The sequence below is a fragment of the Platalea leucorodia genome (assembly GCF_965183815.1).
Source record: "Platalea leucorodia genome assembly, chromosome: 8".
NCBI classification, from domain to species: Eukaryota; Metazoa; Chordata; class Aves; order Pelecaniformes; family Threskiornithidae; genus Platalea; species Platalea leucorodia.
The window spans coordinates 25,349,553-25,362,845 of record NC_138830.1 but is presented as its reverse complement, the minus strand read 5'-3'; the positions used below and the strand labels follow the sequence as shown (position 1 = coordinate 25,362,845).

Sequence of the window (13,293 nt, the reverse complement as noted above, 5' to 3'; positions counted from 1 at the left end):
CATTCTCAGTCTTGAGCCTTAGCTGAGAATATTGAAGGAGGAACCCCCCCAGTGCCAGAGCGCCATGGTCTGGGCCTCTCCACCTCTTCTGGCAGCCTCACCTGGAACCAAAACAGAGGCTCTTCTCTGAGTGTGTAGGGTGCCATAGGGTTACTCATAGGTTTTCTTTATAGAATGCATCAACTGGCATTGCTGACATAGATCCTAACTGGGCACAATTGTCAGCCAATGCCTTATGAGACACTCAACCCCAAATCAAGAACCAGCTGCTTCTGGCACAGAAGCTGACACTTGTTGAACATCACTAGAAAACACTGTAAACACACAAGGACACCTGGATGCTACTCAGACAATGGAGGTCTGTCCTATAATGACTGCTGTTAAGAGTCGGACTAGTCTATCAATATTAGCATCCACACCAGAATGAAGCAAGATAAAGATTTCACCTAGAAGATAACCTGAAGCCTTCCATTTCATCACATCAAAGGCTGGAATTCCTCCAGCATCGCCTGCTCTTTCTGTCACACAAAAGCGAGGGGTCTGCTGGAGAAGACTGCAACTTCTTCAATTTTAAAACAGAACTCCCCCCGCCCCACCCCTCCTCACCCACCCCCCCCCCCCCCAATTTCCTTTTTCCTTGGAAAGCTGCCATTCCTGGCTGAGGCACTGATAATTTGGAGAAGCCAGCAGGACTCCAGTACAACATATGTCTGAAGCACAAAGCACAGTGGTCTAAGACAAGGTCCCTGCAGGCACAAGCTCTTCTTTGGGACAGTGCATTTACCTGAAGAGGACATGGCTTTACCCTGACTAGCTGTTATCCCCACCGACCCAAAACCACCATGGTCCACTGCACAACTTGACGTTGCCTTTGAAGAAATCACTGCAACTTGTTTGAGGCACCTTTCTTTCCTGCCTCAATGCCTATTTTCCAACACATTATTTCCAAAGCCCTGGTGAGATGGAGCAGGGCTGCCACCAGTGACGGTGCCAACCCTTCACAGAGACGTCCCCATCAGCCCTGAGTCATTGCAGCACCCACAGCCCGTAAAGCGTGTGCCAGAGTCTCAAGCACTGGGACACGAACGGGCATGACTTACTATGTATTTAAAGAGAGGGTTGTACTCAAGGGTTTTTGAACTGCGGCCAACATTATCATGTTTGAGGTTCTCATCCCATTTGCTTATTTGCATTTGCATCCTGCTTTTGTTTAGGTATAAACAACTAAATGGTTTTACACCCTAGGTTCAGTGGTCATAGAGGTGACAGAAATGTCACTCTCTTGCTACATACACAGCAGGGTAAAGATGACAGTTTCAACTCCTCCCTTACCAACATCTTTAGGTATTTCCATCCTCTCAATTGCCAGCTACCTTCAGGCTCTCTGAGACTGCACAGTGGGGAACTCATAGCAGGACTGGCCTGATTCAATTTATTGATTTACATAAGCAACTTTAATCATCATTTAAGTCAGTGAGGGGAAAAATGATTTAAATAGTAATTTTCATTTCAATTACATTTGTACTTTTTAGGGCCTTTTTGAAGCAAACCTGATTATACTATTCTTTAAATTACTGGGTTTTTTTTTGGTGATGTATGATAAGCTGTAGTTGGAGGGAAACTGTTATTCAATTAAAATCAAACAGCATGTATTTAGGTATATAAATTAACTTCACTGTGCTAGGCATATAAGAAAAGAAAGAAAAGCTTCTGAAAAATGCATATTGCATGTACAAAGCTTTATTAAACAAAGTATTTTTTGAGAGAACAGCACTGACTACAATTAAACACCTCTAAAATTTCAGAACTAGTAAAGCTCATTCCCATGGGTCTTGTTTATATTCACAGACTGGAAGGGCCATACAAGCTTTCCTACATTAGTAATCTCTCATTGGCTTCTCAGATTTGAATGAAGTTAAACTCAACAAGCAGATCAAGCAAGTGAAAACAGCCTCTGCATCTGCACCACAGGCTGCTAATACTGAAACTTCTTCTAGTATTTTAACAAACCGATACCGAGCCTTAATAGCCTGGCTTCCTCCAGCCACAATCAGGTACCGCTTAATAGTTTAAAATTTGATTTAAGTGCTTTTAAAAGACTGTGAGCAAACTAGGTCTTAGCAGAAAATTGGTTTAATGACTTATGCAGAAAATAAAAATGTGTAATCTAAAATGTTGAATAAAAACTGTGGTTTTCAAGTGTACTTTTGGAAGAAATTTATTCTTATTCAACCTGACCTGGTTGGCGGTTTGTATCTCCAAACATTTGTACTGGGATCCCTCCATCTCTCAAATGACTGATCCGCATGTGTTTGTCCATCTTCCCTATTAAAACCTGATTTCTTCCCACAGACACCAGTGTAAGTGTGTTACCAGCGGGCTCTTAGAGGCACCTAAGCCACCCATAAAATTACCTTCTATTGGGGGGCTCCTAATATGAAAAAAATCAACAGCTGGTCCATTAAGAAGTACTTTGCTAAAGGACCTCAGTTTAATAAGAAGAAACATCTGCAGCATGTGCTAACAGAGCTTATCAAAGCCTCTCCTCTTGAATCTCAAGACAAAGGGCTATTTGACCCCTGCCCTCTCCCCATGGCCCTACTGTCCATGTCCCAACTCCTGTTCCCCTGTCCCAGCTGCCAGAGGGGAGCTCTCTGCCAGGGTAGGACAAGCTTTCTGCAAAGCCTGGGGCCTCTCATCCCTGCCCAAGGGACTCAAATTTGAGTCTGTAACTCCCCCCACTCGAACAGTTCAGCCATTGCCACTCCCAAAGATAGCGGCGCATGGCAATTTTTCCTTGTGACAAAATTATCACTAGGATCTGCAGGGTGCTAACACAGGTGAGGGCGTTTCTTTTACCAAAAGGCCTCATCTACACTGAATAATTGCACAATAAGTAATTAAAACTTGGCAAGTGTTACTGGCACATACATAGCACCCATCCTGGTAGCCCTGACTCATTGGCCTCTACACAGACTGCTCTGCTTCTGCAAAGCGCTTGAGTATCCCCTCTTAGAGCCATGGCTCCGTCCCCAGCATAGCAGTTGTGTGCACCCACTTCTAGGAAATTTTGGCTACTCCACCAACAGGTGAGAGGCTGCAAGAGGATTATTTACAACTTGGGAGCTTCATCCAGCATTTCTCTCCCACCTTGGTGTTGCACATGAGCCTGGGCTAAGGAGATCACAGCAGAGTGAGCCCACGTCAGGGCTGCCGCAGCCCCGAGCTCCCAGCCCACCTGGTCTGGCTCCGCTGTGAGCTGACATGGGGCTGATCCTGCTGCAGCGTCACCATTCCTTGTCGCATGGTCACCTTCCCCTGCAGCATCTCCCGAAGGGGCTCACTCCTGGGCTCACAAGACAAGCAGATAACTGCCAGACAATTTGTCCTGGCAGGACACTTTTTCGGGTCTGACTAATCTGAGGTGGCCTTATTTTTCCGTTGCCACAGCCCTCCTACCTGTACAATGAACAGAAAGGGCATTCACCTACAACAGACACAAAATATAATGTTTCTCTGATGCTGATGAGATATCTAAAAGCTGCTCTGTATCTTAATGTATCACTCCAAGCGCTGCTGGTTACCCATTCACAATTTAATTAAACTGAGCTCAAACTCTCTTTCTTGTACAATCAGTGCTCTTTTCTCTGTGACAAGCAATGCTAACTGAATAAATTGCTCAGCAATCCAGGTACGACATGCAGCTTGGCACTCACCATCAGGAGGAAGAAAACACCAACAACCGCAGACCAATTTGTCAATTCAAGGTAAAATAACTTTCTTTGTATTGCTACCGGAGAAACAAGATGTATATCTTTCTGTCAAAAAATTGGAAACTGCTCTTGAGAAAGTCCAAGCTAATTAAGAGTTGATGAACTGTTACTTCTCACCTAAGCGAGAGAACACCAATTACAGTCAACTCGTTTGTGGCTGGTTCTCAGAAAGTTCTTCTAGATTTTATACATTGAGAAAAAAAATATCTACATTATCTAGGGAAAATTAATTAGCAATTAAGCCTCAGTGCATTTGTGATGAACAGCCGACCTGGCAGAGAATTTAAATGCACATTTTGCAGCATTAGGAGACACTAAGAAGTTGGGTTTGTCAAGAGGGATGCACAGAAGCTTGTGCTAACTGCCCTGGTCCTCATGATCTCAGCCTGCACCGCTCGTACACTTAGCACAGGTATCTTCAATTAACACTGCATCTTCTCCCTGACACTCCCTGCCTACGAATATCCAACCTTTTAACGTATTTAGACATGTGTCACAGATTAAGGATGTTCAGGGCCTCGGGATAAAACAACTTGCTGAACCACAGTTCAGGCATCCACCCTTCTTGATTTCAGGTAGAAGCAATTATTTATTCTAGGGGAAGCACCCCATTATCTGTAGCCATGGTGGATGGGGGACCCTTAGGTAACCTGCGTGGTTGGAAACCTCTGATAATACATCTGTCCCACTATTTCTATAATAAGTTAAAAATAAACACCCAGTGGGTCCATTTGGATTTATTAATTCTCACTTGGTCCACCACTGCTGGGTCTGCCCTGGCTCCCAAAGGACAATTAGAGTGATTAGCTCAGGCAGGGAACGAGCAGGTGGAGGCAGCCTCATCCAGGTCACATCCTGGACACATGCCCAAGGCCCCTGAGCTCTGCTGACACCATGTTCTCCAGGCCAGCAGCAACAGGCTCAACCTATGTCTGTGCTCATGAACTGTAGCACATGGCTTCGTTAGCCTTGAGAAGGGCAGGGATGGAGGGAAAGGGCTCATGAGGAGCCAGCGCTGGAGCTCTAAAGCCCTCGCTTGCTACGGGAGTCATTGCTGTACTCCCATGCAGGTACACAAACACCTGAGGTGACTCTGCACAGGGCCAGCTTCCCTCTGAAATGATGCATTTGTTTCCACTCTGAGTCACAAGAAAGCAGCTCTTTATTTTCTGGACTCATGCTGAAAACCCATGGATGTTCTCAGCTTCTGCCAGCCTCAGAAATTTTACAACGGAAACGTACTAGCCAGAGATATCTTCCTGCGAGTCACCTGCTAAATCCATGTCTGGGCTTCCCCTCTTTCAAAACGTTTTCTCAAAGAGCCATTGAACAGGTGAGTCCTTCCTCACCGCTGCCTGCTAAGGGTTTCGCAACACTGCAAAGCCCAGCAGGTGATTTTCTAATGCCAGTAATTCAGACAACTCAAACTCAGTTTTCCCTGGGCCAATGAAAGGCACTGCTCCTCAGTCAAGGCTGTTCCTGCATGAAACATCACCTTTCACACTCTTGCTGCAGAAGTATTCAAAAGGGAAAAAACGAAATGGGAGTCTGCTTTTTTTTTTTTATTATTATTATTATTATTATTATTATTATTATTATTATTATTATTATTATTATTATTATTATTATTATTATTATTATTGCCTCTCACTTCCAGGCTCAGAAACAAGACAACTGGCTTTGCTCAAATGAAATTTGCCTTTTGGCAGAGGCCACGTCTGAAAAACTTCTGCCTCAAATACAAAAATGCCAGAAAGTTATGAGCAAAGAAATGAAAGGTTTTTACAACCGAGACAATTCTGCAACCTTGGCCACTGTTTCTCTTGCTGTTGTAGTGACAAAAACTTACTTCTCAGGGAATTAAGTTTTCAACCAGAATCTATAACCTTTGCATTCGAGAGAGATTGTAAATCCCCACCCATTCCCCCGCTTCACAGCTTCCCAGTGTTCGCAGCTCATATTTTCACAGTTTCCTCATTTTCACAACTCTGGATTCAAATTGGGAAGCTGTGAACAGCAAGGCAGGGACCGGCAGTTTGTCTCTGAAGATGGAAAGTTTTGAGTTCCCCCTTCCTCACCCCCCCCAGTACCAAGTACTTTATCCAAGCTCTTTGATGCCATTTGATCACTCAACATCTGGAACACACTGAGGTTTCTTCAACTAACATATTGACGGAGTAGGAATGGATGTGGAGGGCAATGAAGGGATCACTGAAGGAAGAACATCCAAATGCTCTTTGGGCATGCAGCAGATCTGACTTTCTTCAAAAGCCATCAAATTTTAGAGGCATACTAGAAAAAAATATGAGAATTGGAGAAAGGTGACCAAATTACTTTCAATCTGAATATTATTAAAGCCTTAAGCAGAAAACTGCAGTACAAAAAGTCTTAAGCACAGCTGGAAAAAGGGTAGTACCAGATCGGAGATGAGGGAGGAAAACACATTGCTCACATGATGCCATTAATTCCAAAATTAGATTTTAAGAATAAATCTGTTCCTAAAGGCAGGTTTAGCATTGGATGATCGGATTTGGTGAAGACTCTGGGTAACCACCTCTATCTGGAAGTCAGACATAAGAGGAGGGGAAAGTCATCAGGGAGCAGGGCTCGAGATGGAAGGAAGCCCATGGCAGGTGATATCTCCAACCCTTTCCCTTGGAGCAGCAGAAGCAGCACCCAGGGCTCTGCCCTGCCTCCACCTTCCAGCTGCAAGCTCTCCCCTACTTCTTTTCTTAAGAGCAGGCTGCTCCACCCCAGGACAGCAAAATTCAATTAAAAAAGCCTTGAGTAGTCCCTGCAGGAACTCCTAATGACTTAGGCTGCAACCATGTAGTGCAGCAGTGCTCTACAGCTGCAGGAATGTTGGCCTCATGCAAATGCTACAGAAGTTTTTCAGCAGTGGGGCAAGATGAAAATTCTCCTGCTGGCTGGACAGCTTTGCATGGTGAGCTAGGTTTGTGGTCCGAGGGCCTTGTAGCACAGCCATAAACTGCCAGGACAGCTGGAGGTGAGGGCAAAAATGTGAGGAGGAAGAAGTTTGAGCACGCATGAGAGCCTGTGATGGAATTCACGCAGGGCCAGAGCCATGGAGCATCTCTGCAGCTCTGACGGGAGGCCAAGTGAAATATGCTCACCATTAACACTGCTATCGTGTTTCAAGAAGACCGGACTAAGAACAGCAGAGAAAAATAAGCTGACTCTGTGGTGTCCTGTACAGCAGTAAAAGCTAGGAAAGAAATAGCGTGGGGACATCTACTAAAGCAGAGCTCCCTCTCGGGGCCAGCCCTGTTGGTCTGAGGCACAGTATTTTCCTGGGCTGAGTTCCCATTTAATACACTGCTGCACATCCCAATACCAATTTGCTTCTCCAGTTGGTTTTAATGCCGTCCTTGCAGTCACACTACTATTAGAAGAGAAGAATTCAGCAACAGATTTAAGCCACTGAAGTCCAAATCTAATGCATTCATGTCTATTTTATTCACTTCAGCAAGTACAGTGATATTTTATTTATAAAATTGTTATTACTCATTATTAATTTAAGTACTACCCATGCCTGTGCTGAAGAGCTGATATCAATACAACAGCAGTGATATGCTCCGGTTTGTACCTTAGCTGGGTGCTGCCAAAGGAAACAACCATGGCGAGACCAAGTGGCTTAGGCTCCACGTGCAAACAGCCCTGCATGTAGCAATCCTGATGGCATTTCTTGGGAGATACCCCTCTCCTCACAGTTTCACACTCCCGTGAAACAGCTGCTCTTGTGTAGCCGTTTCCTCAGTCCAGATCCACCCTGGAGAACACAGTCTCTCCCTGCCTGTTCTGGATCACTCTACAATGTCTGTCCCACGTTACACATCACCCCTGTTTGGTGGCTGTGACCTAAGAGGCATCATGAGAAACCAGTTGGTGAAGGGTCTAGAGAACAAGTCTTACAAGGAGCGGCTGAGGGAGCTGGGGTTGTTTAGTCTGGAGAAGAGGAGGCTGAGGGGAGACCTTATTGCTCTCTACAACTACCTGAAAGGAGGCTGTAGCGAGGTGGGGGTCGGTCTCTTCTCCCTAGTAACGAGTGATAGGATGAGAGGAAACGGCCTCAAGCTGCGCCAGGGGAAGTTTAGGTTGGATACCAGGAAAAACTTCTTCACCGAAAAGGTAGTGAGGCACTGGAACAGGCTGCCCAGGGAAGTGGTTGAGTCTCCATCCCTGGAGGTATTTAAAAGACGGGTAGATGTGGTGCTTGAGGACATGGTTTAGTGGTGGACTTGGCAGTGGCAGGTTAATGGCTGGACTCGATGATCTTAAGGGTCTTTTCCAACCTTAACGATTCTATGATTCTATGATTCTATGAAACCAAGACTCAGATTGCAAAAAAAGCCCCCAAAAATGGAGATAAAATTAGCTTCTACCTTGAAGCCAAAGGCTGAACAGTGTGAACAAATGTGCCAGGATGCAAGAGTTATGATGCTTTTAGGTAGTACAACTTCTAAACTTTTAGGATTCTCTCCAAAGAGCCACTTTGCATTTAATGGGAAGCCAAATACCTTTATCTGATGTCTCCTCTGCACTCTGCATCCAGGGCGTGCTGAGAACAGTGTAGGAACATAGAACTGAAGAGATGTTGTGGGTCAATGAGAAAAGTGCCAGCTCTGCCATGCAATCATCTGGTTTAGTACTCTCCTAGGCCTGCTCAGTGCCCAGCACAAGAGCAGTTAGAGATTTTGCCCTCCCTGCTCCTACTGAAAGGCTGGTCCAGAGCATCTCCTCAGATGGGTGGACTCCTTTTCTTAATTTCTGGTCTAAGTTCATTCTTTATCCCTTGGTCTTTGCCAATGTGGTCCTATCGTTTCAATAGTTGTTTTTGTTTCCTGGTGTTCAGTCTCTGAGATATTTATACACAAAGTCCCATATTTTCTCAGCATCCATGCTGCCTTGCTACACAAGCGAAGGTACTTTCCCCTCTTTACACCTGGCAGACTCTCCAGTCCTCTTGATTGCTCCACTATCTCTTCTCTTCATCTCTTCTGGTTGGCATTAACTTTTCTTAACTGTGGGTGGTCAGAACTACAAAGAACATGTCCTTTTCTTCACTGGAAATAACACTGTGAATACTGCAAGGACTGCACTTACCTTTTTAAGGAATGTATCGCATTAGCATTTCACAGACTTTCTGCCACCGACCAGTACGTCCCCAACTCTCTCCTTTGCTATTTCCAACCAATTAGTCCCCAGCTGTATGCCTCACTGGAATACTGAATTTTACCCTATTTCTATTATTTTGCTCATCATGGTTATCTGCTATTCTCTTCAAAAGAGACAACTTTTCCCAGCGCTGTGTCATCAATGAATTTCATGAACGCCTTTCTTATCATTTGTGCCATTCTTTAATGGGGCTGTTACCAGGCTGGACTGAGAACCACAACTGGGACCTCCCTCCAGCCCAGAAGCATTTCTTTCAACAGAATGTATTGCTACCTCCCTTTTAGCAACTCCTTCACCTGATAATTCCTTTACTAATTTCCATCTTCTTCAGCTTAATTAACTACTCAAGGCACAGAAGCAAATGCCTTTGAAGTCTCCTGAGATAAGATTAGTTGATAGAACAGACACACCATGCGCAACAGTGAAAGCAGGTAGCTATATAGGATTTGACCTAATCTCTACAATAGCTGGCTTTGGGGAAGAGCAAAAGATGGTCTACCTTAAACTGGTTTTAGACTGGGATATACATCAGACAGCTGGTTTCTTTTGTTAGGGAAAAAAAAAAGGGCTTTTTGAGAAGACAAAGAAACTTTTTCCTGCAAAAAAAAGTTACTGTTGCATGAATATCTGTTTTGGAACTCTGCTAGTGAGAGACCCGGGGAGGAAGCACTGCCAGTCACTCCAAAGAAAGTGCACTTTTTCTGCCAAGACTCAGATTACTTTTATAATGGAAGCTTGTGCCCATTTGACAGTGTTTTGAATGGCAGAGATATGTAATTATTTGCATCTATTTTTTTATTCTGCATATTCCCCCTCCCCTGTTTCTACAATTTGCCAAGATAGTTTGCTTTTATCTAAGGCAAGCAGGACTGGATCCAGCTATCAAAATAAGGGAGTGGAGGACGTTCCCTGGCTGGAAAGTTCCTCAGAGGGAAGAGATGATCCTCACTCAAGGAACAGCGGGAAAATGGATATTCTGCTTGTCCTCCTGGTGAACACCAACTACCGGGGGCCCAAGGAAAGCCACCCAAGGTGACAGCGACAAGTCTGGGTGTCACGAGCACAGGCGCCAAGACCCTACCCAGCCCCAGTAGCAGCTCCCTCCAAAACACAGCTAGTGAAGAAACCACTTTAGACTTGGATGATCCTGATGCGCTCTGCATTACCTTCCTAATGTCCCTTGGAAACAGATCTGTACAAGCCTTAAGACACCCCTGAATTCAAGTTCATATAACAACTCTGCAAAGACAAGAGTCACTTAGGGCTGGGGGGCAAAGAAGACTAAATAGTCTGTATGACTGGCAGGACATATAAGCAAAGCCTGTGTGTACGCTGCAGCGTTAACAGGAGCCAGCATCTCCACGCTGGAGCTCCCGAGCCTGCTGCAGTATTCTCTTCTGCCTGGCAGAAAAATAGCAAGGAGGGAGCAGGAGCAAGTGGCACGCACCTGCTCGGAAAGTGATTCCAGGCACCACACAACACCCTCGCAGACCCCGGGATATTAAATGCCATGAAATGTAATGCAGCTGACATCCAAACCATTTGCCTGGGTAGCTCCTCTATTGTTTAGGCTTGAAATTTCCATGTTAGGAAGCTTGCTGCAGTGCAACACCGGAGGCAGGAGGAGGGGTGCTCAGGGCAAGGACGGACCGGCGGCCGCTCTGGGCTGCACATGTGGAAGCGCACATGCGCTGTGTGTGCGGCCGTGCTCCAAAGGTTGAAATGACTGAGCAGGAGTCAGCTATCAAGGTGTGCCAAGGTTTGCGCGTGCAGTGGCAAGGTCAAACGGTGTGGCTGGAAATACTCAAAAGTTGTATGTGACTGTGGCTCTGTGTCTGCATATGAGACTGAAAGACAAGCTGCACGTAGGCTAGATTTTTCACACGGTTTTCTCAAACTTGGGCCTCCATCAAATTTCAACCCTATTCCCTGTACATCTCTCAAAACCTTTTTTGATTGAAGCCCGTAATCCAACACGGTGCAACAAGCCACAGAAACGCATGTCTTTTCTGGATACTTTCAATATTTCATATGAGGCTATACTGGGTCATACCAAAGCAATACCATCTGGAGTTACAGTCAAGTGTGCAAACCCAGAGGCAAGGCAATACTGTGTACTTTGGAAAGGCACTAACAACAGGACAAGGGATGATCTTAGCCCTCAAACCCCATCCACTAAAAGGTTTCCTGCCCAAGCCTCAATGTTTAAGAGTTACTGCTGGTCACCAGCTTCCGTGGCCTTGTCAGACCCTTTTTGAGGTTAGGTACACTATTGGGCTCTGGCAATGAGTCCCACCTTTAGGTATATTTTCTGCGGAAAAGTACTTCCCTCCACTGGTTTTAAATCTCTACAGTACAACAGCCATAAACCTTCTAGTGAGAGAAATACAGGGTACTCACTCCTTATTTTCCATCTCTAAGTGTTTCACAGACCTCTATCATACCTCCATGTCTTTGCTAAGCTGAAGAGTCTTATCTCTAAAAAGTTCTTTCATTTTCTTTGCCATTACCCTCCTCAGCACAGGCTCCTTTTGCCAGTGTATCAGGCTGAGAAGACTCTTGCAGTCCAAGGTCCTATGCTCCATGCAGAGGAGCCTTGTGCTCCAGCCTGCCTGGTGGAGAACAAAGAGCTGTGCTGCGAGGAAATCTGCCGCAGGCTGAAAGTCCTTGCAGACAGGATTTGGTCTGTTTGCATCCAGGATGGGATAAGCAAATACAAGAGATGTGAATCTCAAGATTATTTTCGCCATGTGTGTTCCTGGGATCTGAGCTGGCAAGGGATTTTAATCACAGCTCCTTCTAAATATATCTGTGCTACAACTACAGACTTGCAGCAAATGATGAACTGCAAATATTGCCCCAGCAGGCTCTTATCAAACAGATTTCACTGCAACCTCTCTGTGAGATAAGGACTGGGAAGGCGCGTGGGTGGGATTCATCAAATCGGAGTCAAGTCCGATCTGGCGGCTTAGTCCTCACTTAAGGAAGAAAAGGCACCTCCCTCTTTAGCATGAGCTGAGCTCTTCTGTAGAGCCACTCATCTCTCTCTCCAGACTGTAGTAGGAGCTGGGATAGAGCTAGATTCAGCTAGAGTATGCTGAACTTCTGAATAAATGAAATTTTGCAAGATGAATTCCACTCTCATTTTTTCCCTCTAAGAAAGCCTGCATTTAAAGGCAAACCAACAAGCATCATAGCTATCACTGACAGGAACATGAAAGATGGTAAAAGTAATTGCTAATACTGCCTGCTCCTTTCCAGGTTTATTCAGTAAGACCTGAAGGGCTCGATTTCTCTAACAGTAAAATAAACTCAGAAGTATCTTAAAATATTGAGGGTTGCTGGCAGTTTTAACAGGTGCGATATACACCCCGGATAAATGCACAATACATACCTATACAGCAGAGGTATTTTTCACTCCAGAAAGAAAAGTGTTACTTTCCTCCAGCTGAAATAAACAGCTTGTTATGCAGAAATGTGCTCTCCCAGCTGCAGATAAAAGGGAGAGGGCCAAGGTAACTGCCCGACGCCCCGGCTGCATGCCCACGTACTGGGCTGGCGACAAACTGCAAAGACATGGCATGAATGAGAGAAACAACGGATCCGCTCAGGAGATGCCCGTGCAGGTTGTTATGTTTCCAACGACACCTTCCCGATCAGCCTCACCTAGGTTGAGTTGGACTTCTCATCTCTTTCAGCAGGCGCCAGACAGCTGCTACTTCGCACATTAACCTGCCAGAGCACAACATCTCAGCCTCCTTCCCTCGCCTCCAATCTACGCTGCTGAAGGTTGAAAATAATTAAGCCTTTATAACTTTTGATACACATCTAACTTCTTCCTTACTTACACCATTATCTTGAACCAATTTGTCACTAAGTCAGGCTCTTTGCAGTAATATTTTAATTGAGAAAAACAGCAGTGAATGTGTATCTCTTTAAAATTAAATGCATTTCATTGTCTCTGCAAAAAAGCAGAAGAAAAAAACTCCACGGTTTGTGCCTATCTGTGACACTTTCCACATTCAAAGAGGGACTTATGCACTCAAGCATCCTCACTGCATATTTTTCAACATCAAAACTCCTCATTTAAGTTTTCAAAAGCTGTAGGCTTCATACTGTGACAGTGGGACAGAAGTGACTTTGGCTTTTTATCTTTTACATTAGTGTTGTCCTCCACTCAAAACGGCCTCTAGACAAACTATTTATTGTTGGGTTAATTAGATCATTTGAATCTATGCTTGCCACTGCATTTTTGCAGTATAGAGTATCTAATACACATGGTCCTTGGATATCTAAGTATCTTGAGTATCTGACACATGGGTTT

At 44.9% G+C, this 13,293-nt stretch overlaps 1 protein-coding gene across 1 annotated transcript in view; it reads right to left on the bottom strand.

Moving 5' to 3' along the window:
* GPC1 (glypican 1) overlaps positions 1 to 13,293 on the bottom strand; it is a 224,924-nt gene that overhangs the window by 32,648 nt on the left and 178,983 nt on the right. The window lies entirely within an intron of this gene.